Raw genomic sequence first — 15933 nt, forward strand, 5'->3', positions numbered from 1 at the left:
CAGCAATTTAATATTAAAAGATCTCTTACTTTCTAATTAATTAATAAGCATACCCTATTGTGAATTTGGAAGGGATCAGATTTTCAAGTGGTACTAACCGGCATAATTTTCTTTCATCAACAGAGCTACACAAATTTGTACTGGGTGAAAAGATATGTGGAGGACTCGGTGTGATATAATTATTAAAAATTTCTCCAGGAATGAGGCTTTTATCACTTTTGTTGGCTAGTTAAACATTTGTTGCTTTGCCAGATTCATCCTAATGAGTTTAAAATCATTGTGGAGAAACTATATGTTTGCCCAGTAGAAGGCAAACCAAGACATGAGACAGTATTCTTCCACTGCAAAAATCAGTAGTAATCTCTGTCCCTGACAAAGCAGGAGTGCTAAAGAAAGAGTAGCTTCATGTTAGCTTTGTTGATAGCTGTCTTGCTAGTTTCGTCAAGAATTTAGCTGGCAAGATGTAATAGCTATTATTCTGGAGAAGTAAATCTAAAGACCACTGGACTAAAAATGTCCTTTTACTAACTTCCTCTGTTCATTGTGCTCAAGCATTTTAAACTGTCTTTAACCATATATCACACATTACTTCTGTGCACAGAATTACTAGTAACATTAGATATTTAGCCTTCATCAAAGCAACATCACATTTATTACAATATTGTGATGACTACTGTTGATACAACTCAACCTGGTAGCTTAAGTGTGACTTGCCCCAGTGTGCTGTGGAAACTGAAAGGTTACTGCACTTCAAGGACAAGCTCATGGAAAGAAATCTACTGAGGCTGCTGAAACCGTGTCTGGCCCAGAATGACTGTGAACTGCAAATGACTGGAGGATGGGGAAGCAAAGGTGAGCTATTTCATCAAAATCTGCCCTATTCTTAGACTCTTTCCTGACATCTTCTTTTGCCTGTTGCTGGAGACAGAGTATTACATTACCTGGAGCTTTGGTTAGGTACCGTACAACACTCCTATGTTACCAAACAATTCTGGCAAACAAAAATTTCAGCTTTAAAAATATTGCCTTTCTTTTTCTAATCAAGATACAAATTAATTTCCTGGCTTCCAGGCAAACGTATATGTATGAGTTTTCTACAGGTCTGCAATGCAGTTAGTTATTTTAGAATACACTTCTGATTTTATTAGCTAAGCTGTTAAGAAACCTCATGGTATAAATCTCTCTGGTGGTGTTCCTGCAAAACTTAAAAAAACTTTTAACCAGGCAGTACTGCAGGAAACTCTCCCACACTCACCAGCTTGGATCACTGTCTTTGAGGAACCGTAGATTATGGGCACATGAAAGGATATATAATTTAATATCATCCAGGAGCAAGTGCAGTTAAAAATTATAATTGCCACCTTAAGCAAAGTGAAGTATTTTTGTTCACAAAGAATTATTAGTGTCTAATATCTGCTTACAGAAAAAAAAAGTCATGTAAATTTATTCTAGAATGTCATTGTACAATTTACCCTGCCAGGGGCTCAGGCTATTTGTGTTTTTGACTGCATCATCTTCACTAAACTTAAAAAAAAAAAAAAATTTCCATGGTAACCACTGTATCACACAACAAAGACATGTATACTCCACTTAGATCTTTAAAGAGGCAGAGTCTGGAATGAAATTATAGGCTGTATTTTTTTACAAAATAATATTCTTAGTAAATGCTTGTTTTGTTGTTTTTTCAATAAATTCTAATTTTACATTAAAAAGCACCATATAAAATAGTGCATCTAAATTAGCACAAATAGTACATCTAAAATAGCATAGTTCTGTCATAAAACTGTTAACTTTATGAGAGCCATTCATGCAGATGAGATCACTGGGCTGTAAGAGAAGAGAGGGTATGGTTGTGGGATAGTGGTATTCTTTAGTTCTGTCTTTCTGTTATTTCTCCCAGACATTATTTTTCTATTTTTCAATCTTTATTGCAGTACAATGATAAAATCACAGTAAGGTCACAGTGGTCACACATATATATATGGTTACCATATATATATTTATATTTTCAAACTGATTTTTACAGGTACTATCCTGTGAAAAAAAGTGGAGACCATTCCGTTTGTCTCTAACTTTTTAATGGAGCTCCATATATTCATATGAGAGCATATAGCCCTTTAACAATGCTTCTCACTTTTCATCTTTCAGTTCACATGCAGCATCCCAGATCCCAGACCTGCACTGTGATCCCAGACCTGCACTGTGATCCCACACAGGTAGGCTGCGTTGCAGAGAACTGACATAGGAGAGCTTGGAGGCACAGCTCTTGGTTTGTCTGGTTGTTGCTTTGGGCTCCAGTTCCTACCAGGGCTGTTTAAACAGCACCAGAATGTCAGAGATGAATATTCATGACTGGAGGTCTATGCTGGGTAGCATCAGTGGGTTATAAAATTATTTTTATGCTGGGTAGCATCAGTGGGTTATAAAATTATTTTTGTGGTTCAAAATAGATCTAAGGCAAAAAGCAAGTATTATGTCTGAAATCTGGTGAGAAGTCTGACATTTTGATTTTGTCTCATGGATTCCAGTGAAGTGCCTCTGGACTGAGGAGCTATGTACTGTGCTTGTGGCCTCAGTGTGTGGCTATGGGCCTTCTGGCATATTATGCAAAGTTTCTGGCAGAAGCTGATTGTTGGTATAGCCCCGTTCATGTTGGAATCACCTTCCCACTGGAATAAGCAGAGTCTGAGACTCCCTCCTTCTCTCTGCATGCTGGAAATCCTTCATTTTTTGGCAAGCAGAGCTGCTTGCCAATATTTAGCCCTCAGCAATTTTTTATGGCTGAGTTATAAAACCTGGAAATATGAGTTTATAATGAAAATGCCAGCTCCACATTAAAAATAGCAGGAGTAGTGGGCACTGCTGTAATGATGTTCTTGCTTTGGTTTTAATCCATTCTCCAAACCAGCTCTGCTTCCTACAGAACTGGAAGTAAGAGATGTTCTCAGCACCTGACACTCTGAGCACACCATGTGTGGGTGCATGGCATGCAGACTCCCAGATGGGCTGCCTCAGCACACAGCTGAATTTTGAGCTGTGCTACACCATTCCAAGGGGGAGAGGAGAGGCATTAAACAAAGGGATGGGATACAGTTATCGTGGGATTAAAGGCTTGCTTTCTGTAATTGATCTTATACCTATTATTATTTCCAATAATTTGTCTTGACCTCTTCTTTACACCCATACACCTAACCAAGTAAGGGAAGACCAGACTTCTCTTCTCCCAGGAAAGGGAAAGAGCTTTCCCTTTGTTCCTGGTGCCAGCAGCCTTGAGATTATTCTACATTACTCTGCAGTGCTGTTAGCCTTTTGGAGTCATCTGAGTATGTCTGAGTATTGAAGAACAATTTCCAACCTATTGGACATAGTATAATCTCCTGCAACTTGAAATACTTCCAACTAAAATTTTTAGATTTACAATAGTGGTATGTGGTTAAAGCTTAACAGCCTGCGACAGGTTGGAAGGCAGAGGAGCCACTAGCAATGGTACCTTTGAGGGAGGGCACTTTGGAAATGCTGACAGCTTCACAGTTTATTCTGCCTCTCCCTTTACACTTCCCATTTCTTTCCTCCTTTCATCTGCGTGTGTCTTGCTTCTGTCAGGAGCTTATCTGACTGAATGCTGGAGTGGAAGATTAGGAAATTAGTAAATTAATGTTATTTGAATATCTGTTATAATAGAGTGTCACGTATCCAAACACAGAGTTGAGATTTCATCACACTAACCATTGATTCTGCATGTGCAGCGGATCACTGTGTCCATCAAGGCAATCCTCTACAATTAGTCATTCTTGACTGAAAGTTATTATTATGGTAGCTGCTAATGAATTACTTTTTGAAAGTCATTCTCATGTCACAGTGCTGGGGGCTGCAAAAATAAAGGAAAAGTTTACCGTAATGAAACTGGAAGAGAATAGTGGAGTCGGGAAATAAAATACCCATGGATTAAGATGGATGACAAGTGGTAGTAAAAGTAAAATGAAGGAAGACTAAAAATTGAAAGGAGTGTTGAAAAGTTGAAACATAAACAAAGACAAACTGTAGGCTGAGGAAAGAGAGGTAGTTACATTTCTTCAGCAAAACTTCCTAAAACTTTCAAATTGCGGTGGGAATGGAAGGACCTGGTTGCACAATATGCTTAGAGCCTTGGCTATGCAATTTCTCCCAGCATTAGAAACGTATTTTAAATAACAGTTTACATTACTATGGCAACCATGTAGTCTGGCCATTTCTTTGCTGTATTCACAAAATAAAAGAGCATAAAATCCCAGAACATTTTTCTGCATCTCGCCTAGCCCTGTAACTCATCTTTGAAGTAGTTTATGATGGTTACAATTAAGAGTTTGTCTCATTGACCCTTGCCACTTGTCTATTTTACTTTTGTTTCTTTTCACCTGAAATATGTCCTTCAGAGGCAGGATCTCATTAATCACTGTCTTTCCCAGTAGTATAACTCTACTGATTTTCAGATATTACCTGTAACATGTAAGCAACACATTGATGAATGAGCCCTTGAAATTCCATGTTTAATCTCTGTGGTAAAATACTATTTCTGTTAATATTACAGTTTCTTCACTTTAGATAATTGCACCTTTCTTGATTGTCAGATACTGAAATAAGTGGGAAGAGAAGAATGACTGTAACTGAATCATTTGTGAAATGACATCCCCTTTCTCCTCCTCCTCCTCAATTACACCATCTTTATGACACAACATAGAGAAAAAGATGCTCTCCTATCCAGGAGAGACAAGCAAGTTGATTGGCATAAGGCTGACATTCACAGCTTTGGTATCTGAATGCTGAATGCACCAGCTAGAGGAAGCCTCAATCCCTATGTGGGATGGTCTTGCAAGTATTTTCAAAATAAATAAGAAAATATTGAATGTATCCTTTGAACATTATTAACAAGCAGTGGTTTTGAAACCAGCCAGCATGTTTTCTTTTGCTCAGGACCATGTTTCCTCTGGTCAGCCCATGCCCACAGTAGTAACTGGTGAAGCTGAAGTGATTTTTCTGTGCTTGATATTGTAACTTAAGAACAGTGTTACATGTCCATACTTTTAAAAGATGGACCCCTTTCTATAAATTACATGTTTATGTTTACACAGTTACTGAATCCTTTATATGCAATTTCTGTGAAAATGATGTCTCCCTGACTGGTAGCCTGTCAGCTCCTACTGTATACAATTAAAAAAGGGCAGTGCAAGCAAGTACAAGCACTCTGGCTTTTTGAGATCTAATCTTTGTAAGAAAAGATATTTGAGATGTGAAGATGTGAGCCGTAATGCATTGTGGTACATCAGTGCATAAGTAGGTGGTTTTTTTTTTTTGTTCTTGTCCTGATTAGTTGCTTCAGTGGTAAGTGAGGTAACAGTTTAAAGAACTAACTCATTATATGGAATGACTCTGTCTGCTGTGATACTTAAAATCATCTTGCGACACTCTGGAGCTCAATGCATAAAATATTAGCTTGGTAAGTAACTCTCCCGCTGGATAGAGCCTTTTTCTTTCAGAAGTTAACCTACGGATATGAGAAATCCGTCCTTGCATATAGTGTCTGATCCAGTGCCAGTGCCTAAGGATGTCCTTGGAAAGATTCCCATCTTTAAACACTGGATCAGGGTCCGTGGTGAAGTAGCTGAAGTGCTGAGCTTTGGATTGGCAGCAATAAAATATGGCATTACTGTTTTAAAGTGGGAAAAATTCTATAAGAACATAGGTTGACAGTGAAATACTGACAAGAAAAAGCAAGAGTTGTGTGTAGGCAGAAAAAGGGATTTTATAGAGAAAAACTTGGGAATTATGAAGATTAAAATAAGAGGTGTTTTTTCCAGTTTGTTCACATCTGTTATAACATACATGCAAGGGAAAAACAAAACATTTTTCTCCACTCAGATAGATAAATATTATACCTATTTCAAAGATGTGAAGGATAGGACAGAGAAGTACATCATGCAGTGAAGTTGAGGGTGATTATTGTGGAATAACCAAGGTGCAAATGTTGAGATGGCCTGCGCTAGCTCCCCAGGCTGGCATAATTAGACAGCTGCAAGATCAGATATCTTTTGCCCAGAATTACAGAATATGGTGGGAACTAGCAAGACAACACTTGATCTTGGACACACACTCAGCAGGGAAGGAGACGATCCCTGCAGGGAGCTGTAGTAGGTTTTCTAAGGTTTTTGTCCTCATATTTATCAGCCTGAAGACAACAGACTCATTTCTAACTTACACTAGTAGAACAGTAAACAAAACTTGGAGCAGAGGTAATAAGCCCAAGACCATATGTACTATTTTGTTAACCTATTAGGTAAAAAGGCTTTTTGCTTGTGTATTTGCCCAGTGTTTTGTGCAATTAGCTCCTGATCCGTGTATCCTTGTATCTCTGTAACTGTATTGCAACTGAACAAAAGTATGTTATTAAAGATGACATCAGAATTTATGAGGCCATGGTGCCCAGTCATGTGCTTTGAAGAATAAAGCATGCATAAGCAAATTAACGAAACCAGTAACATCTCTGGACATGCAAGAACTGTGATATTTTGCATTGTGTTGTAGCAATGCAGGAAGCCAACAAAGGGACTGGTTTCTCTCCCAGAGCTATAGTGAATTTGATGGCATTGCACAGACTTGGACATATATTAAACAGAGCCATGTTTACTTGTGCTGCATAAGAATCACAGGGGGAAGCAAAATCAATGTTTTCCAAATGGAATAGAAAGAAGCCGAGAGGAAAAGAAATGGTATTTTCAAGCTGCTTTGAAAGGTAACACAAACAACGCACAGCGTAAAAAAAATCTTTGAAGAAAAAGCACTTGCCAATGTCGTCTTCACTCTATATTTACTTTGCTTTGGAGGGTTAAGGCATAGTAGGTCCTTAATATTATTTTGAAAGGGGGGTGTTTGTGTGATAAGTAGGCTTTGAAACTGATATTTTGAATTGGAAGCTGCACAATGTGTCTGTACATCTTGACAGCAACAGAAGACACTCAGATTTTAGAGGGGCACTGAGATGACACTGAGAGTGCATGATGCAGTGGCGTAATGAAACAGAGATCAATGTTAAAATGAATGTAACACCACTGAGGAGTACACACAGATCAATACTCTTGTAAGCCATAGAGTATAATCCTGCTATATAGGTCTTGTTAGATAGTACAGTTGATTCTATGAAGACACATTTTTCTGCATTTCTCGAATGTACCTCTGACTTATCTGTCTTAAAGACTGTATTAAAATGTCCTTCTTTTGGAATGTAAAGCCTTGAAACTTTGTCTTCCTACCCATGTATGCTAAGGAAAATATGCAGTGTTTACTAGTAAACACCCAATCCTCAAAAATGTGGCACAGGAAGATAAGATGGACAGTCAGCAATGATCTGTGTTTCATTAAGTCTTTGAAATATTTTTTTTATCCCTGTGCCCCCTTACTGCCTCCTCCTTTTATTTAAGGAATATATTTTAAGCACAATTACTGAAAATGCAGTCTCAAGGGAAAGGGAGAGGTCAGTCTTGCAGCCTTCACTTATATTGTGCAAAGAACTTGCTTACGGTTATTTTCCACCTCCTGATTTTCAGAGCTTAAAACCATTAAAAAAAGATCAGACAGTTTCTCTCCTTTCTTGATGCATGGATAGTCTTGGAAATAGAACATGGTTACTAGTGTAGACTGAGATGCTCTCTCTCTCATATATGTGTGTGCGTGTATATGTATATTCCCTAAAGACTTCAGGCTATCCACATTTCTTCTCATGCACTGCAAACGTAATCCCCTTGTTTTCAGTTTTATAGTTAGATGATTTGTAGGAACTCAGGACAGTCAATCTGTGGTTAATGACTCCAGCATGCCAAGCCAAACTGTTTCCCATAGGGAAATAGCCAACATAAATGTAGGAGAATAGTCAAAGTTTATTTCTTCCTTGACAGGAAATTTAGCACTGGTAGAAGTGAAAATGGTATCAACTTGAATCTGCCTTAGGTTGGTCTCCTTGTACTGGTTCCAACACGTGCAAATAATAGACAAGCATTACTCATCAATGCAGGAGCTGTCAACTAGGCAGGGATCAGTAAGTGCATGAACCTGCACCAGCAGCAATTAACTGCAACATTTGTTACTGTTGTCCTGCATGCCTTTGACGCTCAGTGTCATTGAACCTTCATTCTTTGTGTCTTAAGTTTGCCAACCCATGATAGCACTGCCAGAATGTATATTGCTGGCTGGTTTGATATTGTAAAACAATTTTTCTTAGAAAGGAGCTGATTGAGGAGTGAATGGGTCTATGCACATTGCAAAGAGTGGCATCTAGCTCTGTGCCTTGGAAGACCACGTCTATTGTACTGTACCTACACAAACAGTGCTTGTGACTATTGTTTCTTTAACTGATCTTACATTTCAGTGCCTGAAATGGTTTAGTAATTCCTTCCAGTTACTATCTGCCCATTGATACATGTAGTATTGCTGGTCAAAGACAGAGGGATGTTCCAGGTCTGTCATGTGTTAGACCAACCTTGGCTGCCAGAGCACTCATATAGGATCAGACTTACACTGTACTCCAACTTTCATCTTTCAGTTCTGCAAGGGTGTGGGAGGCAACAGAAGCACGTTCTGTCGCGTATCTCATGGAAACCTCGTACCTTATCATGGACAGGGCAATGGGAATTGCATTCTTTCCCCCCATTTTTGTTCTAGCTTGTTTTAAAGCCAGGTTTCCTCGAAAGGCACATACTCTTCTCAACCCCTTAGGTCCTTGATTTCATTTCAGCTGCAGACCTGACTGCCACTCTCTGTAGAAAGGGTAATGTGTCTCAGCTTTTACTTTTCATCTGTCTTCTCCTTTTTCCTGATACAAGCATTTATATTTTTCCTTGTAATTTCCAAAAGAAGTTACTAGTTCTACCCCTCTGTTGTTAAAGCTCAGATGTTTTTACCCATTTCCTCAATGAGATGACTTTGTTTTGAATTTTGTTGCAGTAGGAAGTATGCATATTCTTAAAGAGTGGAGAACAGCTAAAGCAAATAAAAATAAATTAATACACAATTACAGTGTTGCTTCAGGGAAAAGATTCTAGGCATAATCTAATAACAATGACTGGAGATACCATTAGCATTGTGTGTTGATTCCAGATCCCCTGGGATAGTCTAATAATTAAGCTTGTGTTTTCCAGTCCCTTTTGGCCTTAATAGCTATTATGATCGTTAAGTCTAACCTGTCACAGACTCTGGTTTCTAAATGCCTTTGTGAGTCCAAGACCAAGTCTGTGTTCCCTTGTGAGGGAGCTAGGTTCATGAGAAAAAAAAGTATTCTTGTTAGTCCCTCAAGATGCTGTTCTTACTTTCGTTCCAAAGCTCTCCTTTCCTGCCAGGTATCTACAGCCAGCAACTTTCTGCAGCTCTTTCTGAGCTTCAGTTAATCTTCATTCTTTCCACTTTTCCAGTGTTTGTGATTGACCCCATCCACTGCAGTCTTGGCTATGTGGCTGCTGAGATGAAAGAAACAAACTGAATTGTCACCACTGCAAAGGCTGCTCTTAAGTAGATGCTCTTCATGATGCAGCTCCGGCTTCAGAAAGTTCAGTGTTATCAGAAAACCTTCAGCCTTAGTTTATCCCAGAATATCAAAAACATTTCTTCTGCTTCCATGGGAAAAAGCAAAAACTTGTTAAAGGGGTTGTTCCCTGTCATATTAATTGGCAATGCTGACAGTAGATACGCAGCTGCAGGTAAAGGAACTCACTTTCTCTGTTGCAGAGAGCATTGCAAAAACAACACACGAACAAAGCAAGGCACAAGCTTTCGACTAATCTGTCACTCCTTGCTGAACTTGTCTGAAATTTATTGCCAGTTAGACAGCATTTCTCTCTGTTTACTGATTTGATTGAAAGGATGATTTATCAAGGCTCCACATCACATTGAACGCTGCACTCTGGACCGAAGGGTAATGAGTTGTAGACACATCTCATTCTTCTTCCTCACGTGACTGTGAGATTTCAGGGCAAGGTGAGTATTTGCAGGCTTCAGCGTGACACGCGGGCAGTTCTGCTGGGGAGGGGGTTGTTCATGCTGGCTTCAGAATCAGCTCACTCCTCTCCCCCTCCCGAACAGGAGAGGACATAGATTGTTTATCGGGATGCTTCAGGTAGATGCAAGAAGACAAGAAGTGAGCATGGATGAGAGAGTGGGAGTGGAATGGGAAATGACAGTGGGAAGGACAATGACAATGGCAAGAAAATAAAAGCATTAAAAATACCAGAATGTGAAATGACAGCTTATTGTTGGCATTGTTGTTATCCCTACTGTCGCTTCGTAGTGTGCCTTAATGCTGTTTGACATTGTCTTGGCTGACTACCATAGCACAGTACCATCACAATACAGTGGAAACTAATGCCTTCTCTCTGAGTGTGTATTTGTTTTGGTTATGGTGAGTTTTTCTTAAGCAGCCCTGGTATTTGTTTCAATCACAACAATACCCATCGTCTCACCTTAATTTACGGAGTCATAACTAGCAGTATTTCTTTTCAGCATAAAGAGTGCATTGGAACAAATGCCACTATTTATCAACTGTAATGCAGTTCTTTATAAAGGTCTTATGTGAACAAAGAATAAAAATGCAATGATAGTCTCACAATAAATACCCTAAATCCTTTATTGCCTATTTATGGTGTAATCTCTCTACAGTTGTACAATATATGACTGTTTAGAAAAAGCTCCAGAATACAGTTATATGGTTTATTTACCAGGAGATGGCAATGGTGATCTACTGCAATATTAACTTATATACAAGGTCCATATAATTCTTCTGCAACTCCACAAACTTCAGTATGAATGAAACCAAAGTATTTCTAACTTGTTTTGGTTGCTGCTATTCATTGTAAAGTAAGTATTTTTTTCTCTCATTTTTGATTGAAATTGCTGTCACTACATTTTCTAAAGATGTCTAAATACAATCATACTGGTATTCTGGAAAACAGAATATTATTTAAAAACAGAGCAGCCAATACCATTGAATAAGATATGCCACATGTCAGAAAAATCAAATAATTGATGAAAGTAAAAGCTTAAATGCATTTAGTTTCACCATATCAAAATTGAATTTGAGTAGTTAATGAAAAATAAATTATAGGTTATGCTATTAAAAATCATGTTATAATTTTCTATTAAACTGCTGGATGTATGGTCTTAAAATACATAGATGCCAACTGTTTTACAGAACCCAAAATTAACTGTGGTCTGCAATGTTGTCTGAGTTGTAACGTTACCTTAACCTATAATAAGGCACACATCACTCTTACATGAATTAGTCTGGTGTTGTTCACATGTAGATCATGAGGGAGATCTGGGTCTATGTAGAGCAGTTACCATCTTTACCAGTGGCCTACTTCCATGGTTGGCTTTTCCTTTGGTATTCTGAGATACACAGTCCACACGGTCCATGTCTTACAACTGTCGGTATGTGGCTCTCAGTTGGGAGGGTTATCTACCCTCAAGTTAAATAAATGCTTTAAGTGGATCTGCTCTTTGCAACATTAAATGCCAGCATTATTGCCTTTCCACTGTTATTATTTTAGTGTTCCCAAAAAAAAACCAGCCAGGAAAGAAATCTGAGGCTGTGAGAGGAGCATGGAATAGGTAAGGAATGTTTATCTGTAACAGATGATAGGAGGGAAGAAACCATTGTTTTACTCATGTGAAGGTCTCAATTTTCTACTGTTTCAATTGCATTTAGTTTTCTAAAGCCCTTCTTCACTGCAGTGTCTACCTTTCTACCACTACAATATCTTTCCTTTCCTTCCTCTGTTCTGCATTAAGTGGTACTCAATCAAACCCCACCTGTACAAGGAAGAAAAAGCAAATTTAAAGAATACACACAGTATTTCCCTTAATGCTACTCTCTCCACACCTTTATATCAGACAACGTCTGTGCTGGGGTCTGCCTCCTCAGCACTCATGATATGCTTTCTAGAGGAACAGCTGGCTCCACCTAATCAGTAACAGGAGATACCTATGTACACAACAGGAATAACACACATCTGCAATATCTTTCCACTCACAGATCCCAAAGGGTACAATGGGAAGACAGAGGTAAGAAAGACCTTTGTCAGTCTTTTTTTCTAATGAGGAAATCGATCCATGGGGCAAAATGAACTGACCAAGCAAAAGCAGCAGAAGAAATCAGGAGTAAGGTTTAGTCTGTTGGCTGCTTGTGCCTTGCTGTATCAGCCAAACAAACTGTCTTTCTCTTTTGCTTTCACATTTTTTTACCTCTTTACATTTCTCCAGAAAACAGCACAAAGTTAATCAATACATTCAGTGCTGCTGTCTTCCCTGGGCACCAGGACAACCACATTTTTCGCCTTATGGCGAGGTTCTCCAGCAGCTTCGACATCTAACAGGGCTGTGAATCACTCCAGTGGCGTTCATGTCTCCTCAAAGGACGATTTTTCAGAAAGGGCAAAATGATGTTCAGACTGACAGTTGCTCACACAAAATGTCTTGTCTTCTCTGCTGGATCTCTTGCTGTGAATACCACATTCATGTCAGCGATGTGGAGGGAGGAATTACAAGTTTCCCTTTTCCTATCACTTATTTAGCACCTGCTCCCATCTCTCTTGTCTTCCTGACTTAGATCGTGCTTACGCTCCATTACAGAATAGAGATATGAATGTTTCTTGAAATGAATTAGCTCAACCATCTCTTTACTTTGCTAAAAATCTGTCCTGTAAACATACCAGACTGCAGGCTCTTGAGAGTGCGACTATTTACAGCCTTTTTTTCACATTGTTTAGTATAACAGGGCCAAAGCAGAGAGTATCTGGATGCCATCATAGTGCAGATAATTTTCACAGTGACCCAGAGGGAGAAGCAAGGCCAGACTCAGAGGTTAGAAGTTCATAATGGGTAAAGAGAAGTTTAAATTTCTGAATTATGAAGTTGTAAAAAAGATTCAAAGGGAAGTAAGGGCATCCTCAGCCCACTCTTTGATAGTACAATACATAAAAACAGATTTTGTAGGAGTATAATAAAAGATTGTATAGGAGTATAATAAAACCCAGACACAAGTCTGAAAAATTCATTAGTTTCTGCCATGACTAAAATAAGCACTGTCTATGAAAACTACTTTGCAATGGTAATGAAAAGAGAGTGGAAAAGCAAGTGTTAGCACCAGTGTTGCGACGTGAAATAATTTCTGTATACTCAGATCCATCATCGTGAACAATGTTGTTGATTATAAACCACATCAAATTCCCAGTCCCCCAAAACATGTATTTTATTTTGCAGTTTTTCTAGTAATTATGAAATCAACAAAATACTATCAAGTTTTACCACAATTAAGCTAAATATATACTTAAATGATGTAACATACTCAGTAATTGTAATATCTCTGTGACAGTCACTTCTTTCCCAGGAACAATTGGCAATGTTTCTCGAGCATTTTTCAGGGGTGGTATCTAATGATAATGATGATGCTCAACTCTCTCATAATTTCATAATTTAAAAGGTACTTGGATGCAATTTAGAATCAAGATTTGACCTGCAGAGCTTCATTTCTTGTAAATTGATAGGAGGAGTCTCCTAGATTTGAATGGATTTTATAGCCCTTTCAGTGTATGTGGGTTTGATGGAAGAGATGATGACACAGACTTACGGCAGTGTGAGCAGTTCCTGAAAACACTTCTATATCTAGTCACTTGAGAGATAGTGTTCACTTTTAAAGCTTTTACTATGTCATTGTGCTGAAGACCTTTGGGCTCAAGGAAATCAAAATACTTGTCTTAAGCCCTCAGTGAGAGAATGGCCGCATGGTATTTTGCTTCAAGCAGTTGCCACTTGCTCGGAGCAGAAGGTCTGGCCAGAATGTTGTGTTTGTGGTAGGCCTAGAAGGCAGGAGTTTTATTCCAATACTTTTCTCAAATTTTGTCAGATGCATACATAGCTCAAGAGACAGCTCAGTATTTTCTAGCAAACTGGAAATGTCTCTACCTTGGCAGTTTTGTCTTCTTTCAGCCAGAGAGCTGATTGGTCACTGCTGTTCTGGCCCTCAGAATTGAGCGTATACTTCAAATTTATGTTTACAGATACTGAAATAAAAGCCCTAATTCAGTTTGTAAGAAAAGGCAAGACAAGGTCATTTGTACTTGTACCAGTAACTTAACACTTATTTATACATATTTGTTCAGAAAAATAAAAAGCAGATAGGAAACAGAAACCTTACTATTTAAGTCAGTGACACAAGTGTAGACTCAAGAATAGCAAGTGGCCACTAATGCAATGATAAAATTGGTTCACAACTCATTGTCTAGAACATCTTACATGAAGTGTTTACATCCCTTTACTATCCAATATTAGATAGGATAATCCTTTTCTGTACAATAAATTATTTATAGATGCATAATTTTGAACAATGAACACAGGAATTTAAAAATTAGATAGATAGATTGAACTTTTCCATACTGCTCAGAATTGTCTGTCGATGGTCAGTGGGAGATCCTACCAATTTCATTAGAGCTTTTGAAAATCTTATCCTTCGCTGGTTATTTGTAGACAGAGCTAATGCTTCTTACATGTTTTTGAATATCCCCTTTAATTTCTATCTGACTTTGTTTACTCTGTATGATACCATTTGCATGAGAGGTAGTTCTTTGTCTAATTGAATAGTAACTTTTTAATCATTTGGTTCAATAATTTATTTTTTTTTTTCCTAGGTCAGTGAAAGACAAAGATCAAACAAAGCAAAGACAGATCATATCTATTTCAAATAGTGTTTGGCTAACTATAGTTAGAAATTATGATAAGTATTGTATAAAGAAACTATTATGACCATATTTTAAATGTTGTTTCTTTACTGAAATAGAGTTGACACGTATATGAGTTTATATAAAAGAATATAAAAAAAGTTTTTTAAGTTTCTGGTTTTATGAATGTAATGAGCCAGATTTTTTTTAATGTTAAGTAATACGCGAGTTGATATATTTTGGAACATGCGATAACATGTTCAAATTCCTTCTAGAATATAAAATTATCACCAGAATTTTAAAAGCAGCTCTCACAGGCCCAGAACCATTAGAAAATAAAACTTTTGGAAAAGTGCACTAAAAGGAAAACAAATGTTTCATCAAAGACTTTTAAACTACAGTAAAGAAAAGAAAAAGCATTTAATCTTTCACTTTTTTGTATACAGTCTGAAAGCACAACATCCTCCTATCTATCTCCCAGTTTGAGGATATAGAGACTATATTTGTCTTTTGCTTTTTTCCTGCTAAAATCAACCAGTGCAGTTAGATGGTGGGTGAAGACAGCTGGGTATATGGTATGGTGAATATAGCCCCAAGAAACCTTTTGTTTTCTCTTCTCTTTAGAAGACAACAAGTTCTCTGTTCTCAAGATTGTCTTCATGAAACTATCCACGGGATGACTATGTTAAAGAAGAAAGGAGAACGGGTAGAAAAGGTAATTACAAGAAAAAGTGAATTGCTAGCCATATGCAGATGTATGTTTATCATAGTGGATGTGTATTTTTCATTGCCTACATGAGATAAATTTTTCTCAACTGCATGAAAGGGGTTGTTTTTATGTCTGTTGAAAGATTTCTGTTTTCACTGGACTTTCTGATTAGCCTGTTACCTTCCCTGGGTGGCTAGTTACCAATGCTTTTCTATATTAAGAGCTCATCTGTCATACCCTTGCATGTCCAAGCACTTCTCCCTTCATCAAGGGTAGGCAGCCTATATTTTGCCAATTACTGGCATGCACAGTCGAAGCTGAGGCTCAGGTTTTTGTGTCTCCACCATTACAAAACTTCAGTGTAAACACAGCTGAGGTTTTAAAACAGCTAGAGCAACACCGAGTTCAGCGTAGGTTAACCTCCTTGTTTTTTCAGCTTTCTGAATGAATTTTGCAGCTTGAACTGTGTGCTCTGTGCTTCTGAAGACAGACTGC

The 15933-nt window shown here is 38.0% G+C and overlaps 1 long non-coding RNA gene across 1 annotated transcript; it reads left to right on the forward strand.

Annotated features, from left to right (window-relative positions):
- The first annotated feature begins 690 nt into the window (after window positions 1–690).
- Window positions 691–15444, forward strand: LOC141927427 (uncharacterized). Its single transcript, XR_012624389.1, has 3 exons — window positions 691–852; window positions 2149–2216; window positions 15354–15444. It is a non-coding gene; the product is annotated as an uncharacterized LOC141927427 (long non-coding RNA).
- The last annotated feature ends 489 nt before the right edge of the window (window positions 15445–15933 follow it).

The sequence above is a fragment of the Strix aluco genome, chromosome 9 (assembly GCF_031877795.1).
Source record: "Strix aluco isolate bStrAlu1 chromosome 9, bStrAlu1.hap1, whole genome shotgun sequence".
Taxonomy (NCBI): Eukaryota; Metazoa; Chordata; class Aves; order Strigiformes; family Strigidae; genus Strix; species Strix aluco.